The following is a 15,654-nucleotide window of genomic DNA, read 5'->3' on the forward strand; positions in this document are numbered from 1 at the left end:
TGCTCTAACAACTGCTAGGATGTTGTGAGAAAATAATGAAGGTTCTTAAAATGCCTTTAATATTTGCCAGCTGAGACCCATAGGTTTCAACAGTATCCACCAGCACTGATGGCAATAAGCTGTGATCTACCCACCATATCTACGAGGAGCCGAAATATCATCACTCTATGGTCATAATGGGAAATTTAAAGGAGGGACACCTAGTGCTAGACAGCAACGTGTCATTATTGTAACATGAAGCCCTTATGCAGAGAACGGGGTTCACAACAAGCTTTATATGAAAACATCTCATAAACTTCAGAGAATGCTGCCCACTGCATCTTGGTTTGATCTAATATTCTGTCCTTTCCCCATCCTATAAGAAATGGATAGTTCTCTTGCAATTCTGTAGTGGGATTTAAATCTGCACTGACTTTGACAGGCAATTTGTTTTTTAAAAAATGAAGCAGAAGAAAACAACTATGAAGAGGGTGTATTCAGAGGAAAATGAGAGCCATTTTGAGAAGAAATAGTTGTCACTTCTACACGGAAAAAAAGATGATCTTAGGAAGATCACATATTTCACTGCCACAATTTAGGAAAATGAACGTATGTTTCTGAAGTCATTTTCTTTTACTTATTTTTTATTTCTCATATTTGTCTCACAAATATGACTCTGGGGGACTTTTAGCAATAGCAATAGTACTTAGACCTATCTAGTGCTTCATAGTGCTTTACAGCACACTCTGAGCAGTTTACAAATTCAATATATTGCCCTTAACAATCTAGCTCCTCATTTTACCAACCTCGGAAGGATGGAAGGCTGCATTAACCTCGAGCCCTGTCAGGATCAAACTCTAGACTGTGAGCAGAGTTAGCCTGCAATACAACATTCTAAGCACTGCGCCACTCAGGATTTTTTTGCCTTTTGATAAAAATTAGGGTTTTGTTTCATTCCTCCTTTGTTTTCTTTCTTTTTTCAGTATGCACTGATACACTGTAGCCTTACATTGCAGTCGCACTATTGATAAATTTTTACTTTTTAATGCAGTTTTATTTTGTGTTTGTTATTATAGCAAAACTCCTTTCTGTAAAATGGCAAAAGGGCGAAGGATAACCTTGTATTCCTCAGACCACAATTCTCTAAGGTGAGGGACTGAATGATAGTTGACTGGCACAAATTGATGGGTTTAATTTTTTTTTACTACCGGTTCTGTGTGTGTGGCTTGGTGGGCATGGCAGGGGAAAGATACTGTAAAATCTCCATTCCCACCCCACTCCAGGGGAAGGTTCCTGCAAAATCCCCATTTCCTCCCAATCAGCTGGGACTCGGGAGGCAGAGAATAGATGGGGACGAGGCCAGTCAGAGGTGGTATTTACCGGTTCTCCAAACTATTCAAAATTTCCACTACCTGTTCTCCAGAACTGGTCAGAACCTGCTGAAACCCACCTCTGGTGTTGAGCTGTAGTTTGGATCCAGATGCAGATGAGATCTGTTGGGAGAAACAGCACCCAAAGTACAAGTAAGAATGTGTGCAAGGAAAAAAACTGCAACCCCCCCCCACTATCCTCTGCATTGTCTGCATTCTTAGGCATTATCTTTTATGCCTTAAAAATGTAGAAAATTCCACAGCCCTTTACATTCATAACATCTTGCAACATATGGTAACTTTCGCTGTATCTTCCTTTAATTTATGTAACTGTTAAATTGCCCAAGAATTCTTTTTGTAAGCGCTAATCAATCTGCTTTCATTTTTTTCACATGCAAGTCTTCATGGTGCAGGCTTTTTAAATGCAAACCCCCAATGTAAGCTCCTTTTTAAAAGAATTATAATTAATAAAGGAGAATGTTTGTAGCTCTGGGTTGAAATGAGGGGGTCCTTGGTGCTGATTAGTGGTGGAGAAGTGTTGGAGTCTTTTTGTTCTCTTTTGGGCTGGCTGATTATCTCTTTTGCATAGTCTATATATGTTGTTAATATCTATGTGTCTTTTGATGGCTGATTTGTCAGAGTGCCAGGCTTCTAGAAATTCCCTGGCATTTTTGGACTTGGCTTGGTCTAGGATTGTAACATTTTTCCAATTGAAACTATGATTAAATCTGTCTATATGTTGTGAAATTAAAGAATTTTCATCATGTCTTCTGACTGCTAGTTGGTGTTTTATGGATGCATTCTGCCAGTCTTCTGCCTCTTTCATCAATAATCAGCACCCAGATCACCATTGTTTAACTCCAAGGTTAACTTCAGACCAACAATCAAATAAATAATACCCCAATCAAGAAACTGCCAAAGAGCCATCAGTAAACAGCCCAACCTAAAACCATTTTCACCCACACAGACAGGCAAGTCACCAGGATATAAACTGACAGCAAACAGCACTCCTTACTAGCAGTGATGATATTACCCAGTTAGGGTAATGAAACATCTGCAAGAAAACGAGCTCAGAGAGCTTCAAGGACCCCTCAGAACTATAACTACCAGGGTTTATACCCAATTTTTAGTTACATGCCTCTTTTTAAAAAAAATGCATTTTTTTTTATTCTGCTGCAAAATTCATGGGATCATATGGAACACCCAAATTCATGAAGCAAAATTCATGGTAGACGTTTTCACAAAAAGCAGGCCTTTTTGCTAAAGGATTGAAGAGCTCCAGCTCTTGAAGAATGATCCAGAAGATATGATGGTGCCTTGTGTGGATAAAATCTTCCATTCAGTTCTAGATTTTGTTGACCTAAGCTCCTTGCTTTGAATTCCCACAGCACTGTTTTTCAACCTTGACAAGTTTAAGTTGTGTGGACTTCAACTCCCCCAGTCAGTATGCTGGAAATTCTGGGAGTTGAAATCCATACATCTTAAAATTGCTGAGGTTGACAAACTCTGCCTTAGAGAATTCTCACATAGCAGTGGCCTGCCTTGCCTTAAGGCATGTGCCAAAGCAAGAAATCTATAGAAAGCCAATCCAAAACAGAAGTTTATGTATATCAATTTGTACAAACTATAGGAAAATAGGGACTTGTAGAGAAAGCACATGTCAACAAATAATGTTGTTAATATTAGAGGTGTTTTTATTACAGAATATTAGAGGTGATGCATTCCACTGATATAGATTGTTGCAATTTATATTAATTTTGCTAAAACCTATGGTTTGCAAATAAACATTTCAAATCAATCAGAAAATGAAGAAGCCACTTTATGCAGTGTGTGGGGAGGGAAGAAATTGATGGCATATGGAAATGTTGCTGACTAAATGATGCAGGGTCATCCAGGACCTTGTTAAATTGTTTTAACAAGTTAGAGCCGAGGTGGCGCAGTGGTTAGAGTGCAGCACTGCAGGCTACTTCAGCTGACTGCTAGCTGCAGTTTGGCAGTTCAAATCTCACCGGCTCAAGGTTAACTCAGCCTTCCATCCTTCTGAGGTTGGTAAAATGAGGATCCAGATTGTTGGGGGCAATATGCTGACTCTGTAAACCACTTAGAGAGGGCTGTAAAGGCACTATGAAGCGGTATATAAGTCTAAGTCAGGCGTCTGCAACTCAAAGAGCTATTTGGACCCATTTCCCACAGAAAAGAAAACACAGGGAGCCACAAAACCTGGGTGGGCATGGCCAACTCAATGTCACTCACTTCCACCAATCACATGACTCACCCCCCCAGCCACACCTACCCAGCTGATCATTAGGGCAGAGAACCAGTTGTTAATAAACACCAGGAACCACAAAATCATTTTGACATCTCTCTCTCTCCCACTCCCTCCGTCTCTCCCCCCTCTCCTTCTCTCTCTGTATCTCTCTCTGTCTCTCTCTCTCTCCCCGTCTCTCTGTATCTCTCTGTCTCTGCCCTGGCCGCTTCTCCATCCCCCACTGTCACCTTTACCTTCTCAGGCCAGGCAAGGAGTGACTGGGAGGGAAGGGTGAGGGGCGGGGCCAGCCAGTAATCACCTGACAGGGAGCCACAGCAGAAGGCCCAAAGAGCCGCATGCAGCACCGGAGCCACAGGTTGCTGACCCCTGGTCTAAGTGCTATTGCTATTACTAAGTTAAGAAAATAGTGTAAGCCAGTCAGGGTATTTTTGCAGCTGATTAGCTTTGTAGGTAATCTGGGATAAAGTACATAGGCTCTTCTTAGGTTTCAAGAAGAATGACAAATATGTATATAATCCAGGAGAAAAGATGCTTTGGGCTGAAGTAAAAACAAGCACAGAATAATAGGGTGATGAAAAGAAGCTGAGTATTATAGAGAATTAGAGAGATTAGGGTTCTCTTTGTCCTCTTCTTCTTCTTCTCTCTATTTGGCTAAAGTTTTTTTTTTTTTATCCCTATTGAAAACTGCACAATACAAGTAGCAACAACAAAAACATTGTTGATGGTGAAAGAAGAAGCAGGAGGAATGGGTTTCAGTGGACAAAGGTTTGTATATAATGTTTGGGTGTGTCTTTCCTTTATAGCTACCATTTCCCATCAATGAAAATGTAGCTACCTAGCTTAGAAAATGCTACAATGAACACAGGTTACAAAAAAAAAAAAAAAGCTTCTTTTTCTGAATTTGCTGCACTGTAAACCTTACCATTTATACCCTGCATACTAATGTAAAAAGTTAGCACTCACCCATTCTAGAAGAATGAACTATTTTGAGAAATATTTAAAAAGATAGGATATTATATTTCCCTTAAAAGAGAAATGGAAATCTTAAGGGAGACGGAAACTCAGCCCCAGCTCCCTGCCCCCAGCAGATATTAAGAAGGACTGGGCCAACCTATCTACAAGACAAAAGACATTCAGCCTCAGAGTGATGGAATTAGCCCTCACTCAAGATCCAAACCAGGGCAAAGCCATTAAGACACAATAGGAATTGCCCAACACTCTTTCAGAACACAAGCCTCTTCATTGCATCACCCAGCAAGCTTCGACCAAGCTTGACTCAGAAAACCTACCAGGTCAGCTATGACGCCCACTTGGAACTGAACCAGATGGATATTTCTTCCAACAATTGCATATAGTAACAGAAACATTTCTTGTCTTACCTGATTGCAGAGATTTCAATTTGACATTGGATTGGTGGGCATGAGAGGTTATCTACTAAAAATCTAAAGATCTGAATCCCTTCAGGAAAATTTTGGATTAGCTTTTTGGTTGGTTAAACAGTTAAACGGCTGTTTTAAGTCTTAAATGAACAAATAGGACTTTGTATTTTTTGAGGCATTATTAACATTGGTTCATTCAATGTTGCTCTTAGGCTTATTCTATCTAGAAACTTGTGAAATAATATATGCAATCATCTCTTGCCTTATATGAGACGGTGATGATAATGATAATTTGAATGTATAAGGCTTTTCAATTTAAAAAAATGCCTCAAAGTGATGTGCACAGTTTGTTTATTAGAGTTATATGGCTGCCCAGTCCCTGGGCGATTCGCTATTTGAATAAATGTGTCAACAAGAAATTAAAAATGAATAGAAAATACAATGTATAATTGTAAAATAAACATTAAAAACAGCAACAAGATAAGAAGCAACCAGGGATAAACAATAAATATTCCATCCTAGGTCCTGTCATCCTATGCAGTCACATCTTGCAATCTGGTCAAATGCTCAGGGAAAGGGACAGGGTTTTACCTTACAGATCATAATGTTCCATAGGTCAGGCACTGAAACAGTAAAAGCAACCACAGAAAACAAACATGCAAAATTTTCTTTATCAAAGTACCAGGATAGACTGCTCTAGATCAATGTCTCTCAACTTTGGCAATTTTAAGACGGGCAGACTTCAAGTCCCAGAGTTTCCCAGCTAACATGCTGGCCTCATGAGGTACTTTGAGAGTTGAAGTCCATCTTAAAGTTGCCAAGATTGAGAAACGCTGCTTTTTATTATACCAAATTATGAGTCCTTTAGTACAGTGAAGAGGAGAGATTCCCTCAGTTGTCTTAGGTAGCCATTTGGCACTGTCAAAAAGGTATTTAAATCTTTATTTGCTTCTCTCCCAGGATGCAATGTCTATGCTTTTCATTCTGTACTGAATCGTAGCCATTAACTAAACTCTTCTAGCCATTAACCAGAGAATCAAGCTGCCAAGTGTTTCCACCGCACTTACAGTAGTTTAATAAAAGTGGCAGAAAATAGTACTGAGAAGGAAATACAGCAGCCTAGAATGTATCAGATTCTTCCTTGAACACAGAATTACCGGTTTTAAGTAGCTTTCCCCCATCTCCCCTCTAAAATTCCATTGCACATTTCCTTGAGACAGGCAGCCCAGATTGCTTTCACACCAATGGTTTATTTCTTTGCCCTTTGCAGAAACAGAAGGGCTTAAGTTCAAATCTACTGCCTGATGAACAGTCTGCGCCATACTGTGCCCTGTGTTTCAGCAGGGACCAAAGAATGCCCTTGCTCAGCAAAATACCAGACTGGTCAATTCCCTGTCAGTTTTCCTTACCCTCTCTCAGTTTGAACAACCTAAGTTATTGTGAGCATCCTTGGCACTGAGAAGAGCACAAAGGTCCATGTGATATTAGCTAGATCCCTTCACTTGTCTATGCTGTCATTTCCTTAATCCACTTTCAGGTCAGTTAAACTATTATTGTTATTTCATCTAGTGGCACAGAGATCCACAGCAATGATGAAATCCAATTATTTTTACTACTGGTTCTGTGGGCGTGGCTTGGTGGGCGTGGTATGGCTTGGTGGGCATGGCTTGATGGGTGCGGCAGGGGAAGGATACTGCAAAATCTCCATTCCCACTCCACTCCAGGGGAAGGATACTGCAAAATCCCCATTCCCTCCCCACTCCTGGGGGAAGGATATTTCAAAACCTCCATTCCCACCCCACTCTGGGGCCAGACAGAGGTGGTAGTTGCCGGTTCTCCAAATTGCTCAAAATTTCTGCTACCAGTTCTCCAGAACTTGTCAGAACCTGCTGGATTTCATCCCTGGTCCTTTTACTTTTTACCTTCTCTGTGTTATTACTACTTCCCTGCAGTTAACCTGCATTGACATTATCCACTTAACTCATCCAAATTGTTAACCTAGCTGTAGTTTCCTTAACAGTGACCTTCAAAACATGCAGTCTTGGTATCTGGGACAAGGGCTGCCTTATCAGGAATCATGTTTCTTACTTCTTTGAGTCCTGCTGTCATTTGCTGGCATGATTTCAATAGGCCAAGGGCCCCAAGCCCATTGGCTAGGCAGCAATTTGGCAAAGTATCTGGCCTGGCAGCAATTTTTTTTCTCATTTCCTTGTTCTCTATTTTATATTGTCACCTCTTGGAACGTGGATTGAAGACTGGCATGCTTTGACTGGTTTGCGGGAAATATATAGATATTTGCCTAGGGAAAATTGACTTGTTTTTTAATCACTCCTGTACATTTTTAGGTTAAACTGTCCCTCCTCTTCTCAAGTACAGTCAGGATTATCAGGTTATCAGATTTTTGAATTATTATGCAAACAAGTTGGAAGCTGTCCTCTGTTAACATTGACCTTACCCATTTATAACTTTTTCTCTTTTTTTAATAAAGTTTTTTTTACTTTTTAAACACACAAACAAACATACAATGCATCTTTTCTGAAGAGAATATTGGCCTGTTTTTAGATTTATACAGATTTTTGTTCGTCTTTAACATAATTTTAACACAATTTTATATATAACTTTTCTCATATCATTTATTCTCTCTAATTCTAAGAAACCAATATTACCCTTCATCTTAACTTCTCATCCTAATATAGTTCATTTTTTCTTTTCCCTCCCATTTATAACTTTTTCAATGGTAATTAATGAACCACCTGATTAGACCTTCATAACTCTTTGATGAAGATGGATACTGTTACTGTACATGAATTTCCCCATGGAACCATCCCTCTTTCTTGGCAGTCAGTCTTCAGTATTCAAAACAAGAGGGGAGGATATTCTGATGTGGAAGAGACCTGTTCCATTAAACTTTTTTTCCCCTATTAATTTAGCACAATGTTTCCCAACCTTAGCAACTTAGCAAGACAAGTGGACTTCATCTCCCAGAATTCCTCAGCCACTGACATTGTCTGAGGAATTCTGGGAGTTGAAGTCTTAAAGTTGCTAAGGTTGGGAAACACTGGTCTAGCACAATATTCTCGGAAAAGAAATAGAAGTTGAGTTACATAATTGATCCTTTTTTCAGATATTTTTATTTTGAATGGATAAGCAACCATGGATACGCAATTTGAATTCTTTGGATGCTTTAGTTGTTTTAAATTGTTTTCAGTGTTTTATAGGTTTAAAATTGTAACCTGTTCAGAGTTATTTGGCTGAGGTGGGGGCTATAGAAATCGAATAATAAATACAGTAAACCGGTAGTTTAACCTGTCCCTGGTGGTCACTTACTGCACTGCTGAATCCTGTTGGAAGAGGTTTCTGTGGTTTTGCTATTCCTGCCCAACTATGTAAATCTGTGGATGAAGTAAAAAAAAAAGTCAAGATTACTCTTGTAACCGCATATAAAGCTCTGCCCCTTTCTATGTTCATCACAACACAGATAAAAAAGGGGAAGGGCTTTGATTGCATGGATGCTGGCCTAGCTCCCCTGCAACCCTCTGTAAGTTATGAGTAATTGACTTTACATAATGTGTTACATTCTATACCTTGGCTCCAGCACAGAATTGTTCAGATGGCATGTTATGATGTGGAAATAAATATATATATATCATGGCCTCATGGGATGGCCCATCAACCACTGTGGTTGGGGTGCCACAATAGGTTGAACCACACATACTACAGTACCCCATTCCATTTAGCAGTAGCAATAGCACTTAGACTTATATACCACTTCATAGTGCTTTTACAGCCCTCTCTAAGCGGTTTACAGAGTCAGCATATTGCCCCCAACAGTCTGGGTCTTTACCCAGTGGTGGGTTGCTACTGGTTCGCCCCGGATCAGGCGAACCGGTAGCAGTGGTGGCGCATGCGCAGAAGCATTGCAGTGTGCGATCACACGCACGCCCATGAGCGAACCGGTAGCGATGGGATTTGAAACCCACTACTGGTCCTTACCCTTCTCTGGTCTCTAATATTTGTTCCATGTTTATTGTTTTCCTTGGTTTAACTGGAAGCAATTTGCTACAACACTAAATGGTCTCAATGTGATAGGATAGAAAAGGAGTGTCAAACTTGCAGTGTCATGTTGTCATCACGTGACGTATCATGGCTTTTTTCCCCCTTCTCTAAACCAGTGAGTGACACATCTGGGCCGCGGGCTGTGAGTTTGACACCCCTGGAATAGAAGATTGAACTCAGGAATAAAAATAAATAAAATTCTGCAGAAGCCCAAGCCTTGATGTTGTTTAATAAGAGCAAACTGAAGCAGAAGCACTTTTCTGATTTGCTGCTGCTGCTTGCCCTTAGTTAAGGTCTTTAAGCTCAATTTGTCCATTTTTTGTGAATTAGACTAGTAGCTGATATAGTGTGTTTGTTGTGAAGACTATGGACCCATTTATTCTCAGCTGAGCTATCAGCTATCCCTCAGCATCTGCTCCATTCCATCATTATGATGTTAATACAGGAGATACCATGTGGTCTAGTCCCTCCTAATGAAGTAATTCCACTTGAAATAATCTTTTCAGGAACAAGGTGCCTCTGCTTCACTTCAAGGTTCTTTTGCCACATGTTATTTTTTTATGTGGATCTGATGTTATTCCTAATACCAAGGCACAGTTTCCAGACCTACATCATCTTAACTTAACTAAAGATAAACATGGAATGTCAGTTCAGAGAGATCCACGTGAACTTCAGCGTCAATTAAGGTGCTTCTCAAATGCAGCGGCAGCACCTTAAAAAAGATACTGTGGGAGATTCAGAAGAAGCAAACATGGATTTCTGAGAAACAGGTGATGGGAAACACCAAATACGGCCCCACAAATAAGATATCTGAGCATGGAAATGACAAATCATATTCATTTACAGCCTAGTAGTCATGTGTGTTCCTAGTAATTAAGATACATATGGCTAGCTAAGAATGAGCCAATGCTGCTTGCACAAAGAAGCAAGTGATATATTCATTCTAAAACATCGGCGTTCTTAGGTAATTTACATTTTTTATGATACAAGGAGTTGTTTTGATTGGAATGTGTATGTATTTGCATGTTACTCTTGGTTCAAATTACTAAGTGCTCATCTTGCTGTATTAGAAACCCTATTTTACTGAGTGGGGTTTATGATTTTGGCTCAAGGTCCTGTTTTGACAGACTGTTACTCTCAAGCCAGTCTCAGTAGCATACCTACCTCCCCTTGTCTTGTTTGTTAGCCTTTCATTTCAGAGACTGAGCATATATTTGCAATATTTTTTTTGAATGATGTTGAACTGCAGACCTTATTTGACAGATAGTCCTCCCAGACACACTTAGAAACCTTTTTCTGTTCAGGGAGGGTTAATTAAAAAAGAAAAGACCCTGAGACTTTGCACTAGTGGAATGATGAGTCCAGAAAAATAACTGTGTTTGACTGTAGCAGTGAAATGTAAAGCCATCAACTATCTCATCAATGGAGCGTCTGTTTCATTTGTGAATTTTTGTCCCTGCATCGCCAGTGATCTGCAGGGCTCCTGGACATATAATTCATGTTGTAGTCAGTGCTTGTCACAGACCGAGTGTTTCACTGGGGTTCAATGTAATTGCTTGCATTTATCACTTTAATGGCCTAATGAAGGTGAGATGTAATTAGAAAGGGTGTCAACTGGAATATGGAGTTTGTTCCTCAATTATCAATACAGTGGGTTACTACTGTCACATCACAATGGCAGTTATATAACTGATAATGTGAAGCAAAAAGGGACACCATGGGTGACGCAATGTGACAACTTTTCAACAAATGCCACTTTTCTTTATAACCATCTTTCAACTAAATTTGCGGGAACAAAGCCTTACTTGCAGCATACTAGAAAACTCTAAAATAGTCTTTCCATTTCCATTTCCATTTCCAGGTCCAATGTCCAATGTCCAATCACTCCAAAAGGAGATGATGCCATTGTGATCAGGAACTTGTATACACACTTAACCGAGCCTCCAAATGGGTGTTTGTGTAAGAAAGCTTCTAACGCATTTGACAATATTCATATGTTTTTGTTTTGTTTTGTTTTTGCTTCCATTCAGTCATGTCCAGTTCTCAGAAACTGCTTGAAAATCCTGCAGTTTTCTTGGCAAGGTTTTTTAGAAGTGGTTTTGTTCTTTCCTAGGACTGAGAGAAAGTGACTTGGCCCAAGATCACTCAGCTAACTTTGTGGCTAAGGTAATACTAATCTGGTGCCTTAACTACTACACCAGCCTGACTCTCAGAAGAATTTGCAGTGGAACAAGTCTTGGCATAAAGCGACTTCCAGTTTCATTGTGTTTATTTCTAAACTGCAATTAAAATGTTTGCAAATGAAAGGAACATTTGATTGGTGTTATTTTTTACTTTAAAATAGCACTTCTGGAACATTTTGAAGTGCTGTTCCAGAAAGCTAGGTGGTTGATCCTTATTTAAGAGGGAAAAGTAAGTAATATAAAGAAGGTTACCACCTGATAATAGTCTTCCACAGTTAGATACACACCATGTTTCCTGTCTGATGGGAGCAACAGGGGCAGAGTTCTGACTGAGCTACAGCAAAGTGGTCACAGCAACTTTGAACATAACAATTCCAGGTAAAAATATTTTTTGAAAACATTCGCTGGTATGTCAGGTGGCCAGTTGGGGGCAGCTCTACCCTTGGGAATGAACTCTACTTATATATAGTTGGCCTTGATCTTGCAGGCTTTTCAAAAGGAGATTAAAACTTGGCCTTTTCCCCTGCCATTTGGGCCAGGATGGGCAAAACAGCTGTTAGTATCATGATGGCAGCAGGATCACTCCCCCCCTTTTTTTATTGCTTCCACTTTCTCCTCATAGGCCAAGGATATCCACTAAGGCAGGGGTCTCCAAACTTGGCAACTTTAAGACTTGTGGACTTCAACTCCCAGAATTCCTCAGCCAGCAAAGCTGCTGCACTGAGGTAAAAGAAGTCAGGATGGTGACAGATATTTAGAAAAGGCATGTGGTTGGGTCCCTTTCTTGACTTTTTTTCCCCTTCTTCCCAAGTTCTCCAGCTGGGAACTCAGAGGCTATTATGGAACACTCTACAGTTCCCCTTAAACCATTTTTTTTCCTTTTGGGGAATTTTTTTTCAAACATTTTCTCCTCTCTCATTTTTGTTCTTGCCTTCACTTCTTCTGAACTGACTCTGCATATTATTATTTATTAAATTAAAATAGTACCTAACTCCATTAAATATATTTTCTTCAGTACAATTGGGAATCTTTTAAATATTATTTTTGACATTAGATCCTTTCAGCTTCTGTATTACTAGGACCCATTTATTCCTGACCTTATCTGTTCTAGCTTTACCACAGGCTCATTTCTTAAGTACTCCATTTCCATTACTTCAACTCTCCTTTATATTTCTCTTGACATATCAGTCCCTCATTTTTATGTAACCAAATGGGCAGAAGCATGCTTTTACAGCACACACGGGCACTTTAGCTAAAACATTCATCCCTAGCAACCATCCAAGTACTGCCCACTTCTCTTCTACCAACTAAACATATAACAAACTTTCTTTCTCACTTTCCTAATTTCTCAATGACCTGCTAAAGAACAGATATCTAATTTGCACATTCTCTGCCTGGCATACCACCACATCACATTTCCCAGACTTTGCTCATTTTCACTTCTTGTAGCCTTTCAATGGGGATTCTGCCAAACGCCTTCTCAGGCACACATCACCAAATCATCCGCGGGTGGGCTTGGCATTCAAACTTGTTCTCTTTTCCTTGCAGGGTGATACAGCTACAGACATGCTTTGAATCATTTGTCACAAACACGTTAAACAAGAAGAGCTAACCCACCAACATTTGCAGCCGTACTGTTTTTCAAAACCTTCCAATATTGAAATAATTATGACTTACTTTTCAGCCATTTTTTTCCATGGACAATAGCATTTACATCTCCTTCCTCATTACATTTTCATTCTTGATAATTTCATCACTTTTATTTTTAACTCCATTCACACTGCTGGATGTGCCTTAATTGGCCTTTTTGATCCATTTCAAAGTAATGTTTAATTTCCTCCAAAATTAGTCTGTATTTTCTTTACCTCTTTTAACCCTTCTTTTATATCTTTGATTATATTCTTTGCAACATTTTTTTCTTACCATGTGTATCATACAATATTTTTCTCTCATCCTCATTGTTTTGTAGCAATTATTCTCTGCCATGCATTTTTCTTATGCAAAGTTTTTTTTCATTTAATAATTTGATCAAACATCCTTTTTCATCCATCTTATTAGAATAACATCACACCCTTCTATCACATGGTAGCAGAATTCATTTTATTCTGTTCCAAGCAACTTCCACAACCTCTTTCCTTATGTCCACTTCCATTCATTCTGTGTGGAGATTAATTTATCTTCTAATACTTTTAATACAAGATTCCTACTTTGTAATCTTTCGGGTATTCTATTTTTGCTTTCTTTTCTTTTATTCTTTCCTTTTTTTCCCCATCTCATTTTTCCTAAGATTCACCAAGAATACTGCCAAATAATGAGCTGTTCAACATTTAAAATTCCTCAGTACTTGCATCTTTATCATTTCTTTCATCATAAATAATCAAATCAATCATACCTTTGAGTACATTTCTTTTCCATGTGTACTCATGAATACACAAATTCTTTAATCAAGTATGCCAAACAAAAGCCATTTGCTAAACAAATACTCACCAATCACCAGTCTCATTCATTCTTGTTTCTCCAAATGAGCTAATCTTAATCCCACTAATCCATTCATGGCACCCAACAAATTAATCACCCCGATCCTGAGTGCATTCATTTAGAAGGGTGTATATTTTTTCCCCAAAACATATCTCTGTTTCCATTGTTAGTATATGAATGTAGTGTGCAGCTATCAGCAATCTATGAATTCCTAAATTCATAGGAATTCTCAAAAGGACACAAATTCGAACTAACCAGGACCACAGTTGTAACCAGGTAAAGTCAACGAGAGAAAGGGAATTCCTGGAACCCTGGTTTTCCATCAATAAATCAATAAACAGACACAATGACATCGACCCAATCTAGCAACCACTTAGAATGAAAGAATAACATCAACCACGATCCCGAAGGCAAAATTTAAAGACCAACAAACAGCCAAGCTGGAAACAAAGTTATAACTCAACAGATCACAAGAAATTGGACCACATCACATGCAGCCAATCAAATCAACCCGAAATAAAACCATGACAACATCAGAACACATCCGAACAACAACACCAGCACTAATTTACATCACACGGATGGTACTTAAAACCCAGGACTGTGACTCAGCAACTATAGTCAGCCAATACCACAACCTGAAATCAGACCAGGACTCAGAAAGGTATTTAAAGTACCAGTGCTCCCCCCAGACAAGCACAATCCAAATTGCACTGAAGATGCCTCCTCGAGTGGGGACGAACCATTTGCAAACAAATTGCCAAGCTCAGAGCTCAAACCAACAACATAAATGAATTCCTCCCTCCCTCCCTCCCCCTCCCTCCCTCTCTCCCTATATATACATACATACATACATACATACATACATACATATACATATATATATATATATATATATATATATATATATATATATATATATATATATATGTTTTCTCAGGTTTTCGCGGGTGTTTGTATGTAGGTCTTTGGTTATTCGGGTCTTCTCCCACGTAAAATTGGAAGTGTCTTGGCGACGTTTCGACGAAGTCTCATTCGTCATCTTCAGGCTGGTGTTCTCGGCTTCGTGCTTCCAGGAGCTTCGTCCTGGAAGCACGAAGCCGAGAACACCAGCCTGAAGATGACGAATGAGACTTCGTCGAAACGTCGCCAAGACACTTCCAATTTTACGTGGGAGAAGACCCGAATAACCAAAGACCTATATATATATATATATATATATATATATATATATATATATATATAGTGTATATCATCTATATCATCTAATTTATTTTATTAAATTTATATGTCGCCATCTCAGTAACAAGCAATGCTGAGTGGTTTACAGTGTAACTTTTTCTTCCTAATGTTATTCCTGCACTGTGGCATTATGGTTTACAGCATAATCAAAACAACAAAATAAAGCATTAAAATATTAAAATGACAAATATTAACATTAAAATTATATCTGTATTAACATAACATAACACAACACAACACAATACAACAACACAACACAAAAACACAACACAAATACACAACACAACATAACGATGGATGGATGGATGGATGGATGGATGGATGGATGGATGGATGGATGGATGGATGGATGTAAAGATTTCCCTGCCTGGTCATGTCTGAGTCTAGAGGTTAGTGCTTATTTCCATTTCCTAACCGAGGGACCAGCATTGTCTGAATATGCTTCCATGGTCATGTGGCTGGGATGATTATATACTGAGATGCACATAATGCTGTTACCTTCCCATTGAAGGGGTACCTATTTATCTACTTGCATTTGCATGCTTTCAAATTGCTATGTTGGCAGGAGCTGGGGCAGAAATGAGAGCTTACCCTGTCATGTGGTACATGAATCTTGAACAGCCAACTTTCCAGTCAACAAGCCCAGCATCTTAATTGCTAGGCACTGTGCCTCCTACATGTACCGTATGTATGTATGT

At 39.1% G+C, this 15,654-nt stretch overlaps 1 long non-coding RNA gene across 1 annotated transcript in view; it reads left to right on the forward strand.

Annotated features, from left to right (window-relative positions):
• The first annotated feature begins 14,256 nt into the window (after positions 1-14,256).
• Positions 14,257-15,654, forward strand: part of LOC117671785 (uncharacterized) — a 29,636-nt gene continuing 28,238 nt past the window's right edge. The window contains exon 1 of the long non-coding RNA XR_015731492.1: positions 14,257-14,378. This is a non-coding gene — a long non-coding RNA (uncharacterized LOC117671785). The remainder of the gene's footprint in view (positions 14,379-15,654) is intronic.

This window comes from Pantherophis guttatus, chromosome 1 (genome assembly GCF_059756535.1).
Source record: "Pantherophis guttatus breed Tessera chromosome 1, ASM5975653v1, whole genome shotgun sequence".
NCBI lineage: Eukaryota > Metazoa > Chordata > Lepidosauria > Squamata > Colubridae > Pantherophis > Pantherophis guttatus.